This window comes from Carassius carassius, chromosome 46 (assembly GCF_963082965.1).
Source record: "Carassius carassius chromosome 46, fCarCar2.1, whole genome shotgun sequence".
Lineage (NCBI taxonomy): Eukaryota > Metazoa > Chordata > Actinopteri > Cypriniformes > Cyprinidae > Carassius > Carassius carassius.
The window spans coordinates 26,277,787-26,280,286 of NC_081800.1; the positions used below are offsets into that span (position 1 = coordinate 26,277,787).

General features: G+C 33.0%; 1 protein-coding gene across 4 annotated transcripts in view; it reads right to left on the bottom strand.

Annotated features, from left to right (window-relative positions):
• LOC132129347 (vitamin D3 receptor A) overlaps positions 1-2,500 on the bottom strand; it is a 45,404-nt gene that overhangs the window by 39,904 nt on the left and 3,000 nt on the right. For 2 of the 4 annotated variants that reach the window (XM_059540900.1, XM_059540902.1), the window contains one exon: positions 1,795-1,874. The exons of the other annotated variants lie outside the window; for them this stretch is intronic. The gene's annotated coding sequence lies outside the window, so the exon portion shown is untranslated. The remainder of the gene's footprint in view (positions 1-1,794; positions 1,875-2,500) is intronic. 4 annotated transcript variants of the gene reach the window in all.

Below are 2,500 nucleotides of genomic sequence, written 5' to 3' on the forward strand. Positions count from 1 at the left end.
AGAATATAGAATATAGAATATAACCCCCCCACCCCCCCCACCCCCCCACCACCACTTCCCAAAATGAAATTCAGGCCCTGTAATGCATGTTTTTCCATTTATGGTGAAAATTGTGCATCTAATCTCTTTTTTGACGAATCAATTGTGCTCACTGAACTTTAATAAGGTTTGAACCAAGCACTACACTAACTATGAGCAATTAACAAAATAAAAAAATCACTACACCAACAACCATTCCATCAAGCAAATGTCCAGCTAATAAAACTTAAAGAGCATTAACAGCCGTTCTAAAGGCACTCATTGCCCCTGGAAACAACTAATCAGCCGAACTATTAAAGTAGGACTTGTGGTAACTTAAGAGCAGCATCCCGCACGCAGCGGCCCATGTGGGAACTATTACGCTCCTCCAGGAACGCACCTACTCCAGGACCCTCGCTGCTAAAACCCCACGCAATCACGGGGTAATTAGTGTGGGAATGCTAAACTCGTCACTAAACGGCTTTATCTCGCTGAGCAGCGTCACATGGCGAGCTCATGTTCTCTTGGTGGTCCGTTCAGAGCCCGAGCGCACACGTGTAAGAAGAAAACCTGCTTTAGAAGTCGTTTAGCATCTCATGAAGACCATTTACTCATTCTGCAGTTAAATGTGGTTTGTTTGTTTGTTTGATTGTTGCTAATGGTGATTTCTTGTTAAACAAACAACCAACTAAAAAAGGGCAAACCACTACAAGAACCTACTGTAACAACAATAAATAACAACAAAAAACACTGACTGTAGTTTTTCAGTAGTTTAGCCTTTCTTGAACTTGTATTACACTTGGTCAGGGTTTAGAAACTACAGTTCGGTTTTCATTGCTAAAATCCAACGGACTAAAATGGAAGTTCACTTAATTAAAAAAAAAACTACAACAACAAAACGAAAAACTGTTTTTGTATTTTTTGGGAGTTGTTTAGCCTCTCTTGAACACGTTTTACGTATCTTCAGTGTTTAGAAACTGCATTTTCATTTTTCATTGCTAAAATACAACGGACTAAAATGGAAGCTCACTTAATAAAAAAAAAAACTACAAAAAAAAATGTTTTTGTAGTTTTTTTTGTTGTTTAGCCTCTCTTGAAAACGTTAAACGTTCGTTCAGGTTTTAGAAACTGGTTTCGTTTTCATTGCTAAAACAGATCAGACTGAAAACAAAGTTCATGTAGCTGTTTGCTTAACAATAACACAAAACTACAACGAAAGAGCTTGTTTTGTAGTTTTTCAGTAGTTTAGTTTCTCTTGAATACGCGTTACACTTCAGTGTTTATTAACAGTACTTTAGAGTTTTGTTTTCTAAAATAAAAAAAAGCTCATGGAGTAGTTTACTTGTAATAAATAATAAGAAAATCTAAAAAAATCTTTTTTTGTAGTTTTTCAGTAGTTTAGAAACTTGAATGCAATTCACACTTTTTCATTGTTTGTCAACTACAATTTAGCTGTTTGTTAGTAAAATAAAACATACTACAAAGAGGTTCATGTAGCGTTTGCTTAAAAACAATACAATAACTAAAAATCTGGATTTTTCGTTTTTCAGTAGTTTATTTGCAATTTGCACTTTAGTTCAGCATTTATGAACAACAGTTTAGATTTTCATTGCTAAAACTCAAGACTAAAAAGACTAAATCAACATGACTAAAAATCTAGCTATTTGCTAAAATACAACAGAATAATGAAACAACCAAAAAATTGCTTTTGTAGTTTTTCCCAGTAGTTTAAATTTCTTAAATGCAATTGTTCAGTGTTTATCAACTACAATTTACCTTTTTTGTAGTTTTCCAGTAGTTTAGTCTCTCTTGAGCATCTGTTCGCTGTTTAGCAACTGCAGTTTAGACTTTCTCTGCTAAAATACAACAGACGAAAAAAATTCATATAGAGGTTAGCTGAATTACAATAAATAACAAACTACAAAAAAAATGGTTTTGTAGTTTTTCAGTGGCTTGGCCTCTCTTAAACACAATTTTCTTGTTAAGGGTTTATCAACTGCAGGTTTAGACTTCCACTGCAAAAAAATAATAATTATAATGTAGCAGTTTGCTTAATTACAATAAATAAACAATAAAAAAACAAAAATCTGTTTTTAGTGTTTTGTAGTTTTTCAGTAATTTAGTCTCTCGAAAACTTTCCTCATGTTCAATTTTTAATTTAGAATTTTATTGCTACAATATAACAGACTAATGTTAATGTACTTAATGTAAATTAATGCAGTTAATCTAGCGGTTTGCTTACTAATATTACATTAAATAACAACAAATACGTTTGTTTTGTAGTTTTTCTGTAGTCTAACCTCTTTTTAATGCAGTTTCTCCTGTTTAGTGTTAGCATTAATTTACTGTTTTAATGTAATGACTTTCTTAAATTAGACTTTAACCACTACATGACCTGACCTTGACCACCTCACTTGTTTCACAATAACAAAACTAACATCAGATGCATACCGCAAACACCTGCAGCTAATCTAACAGCTAT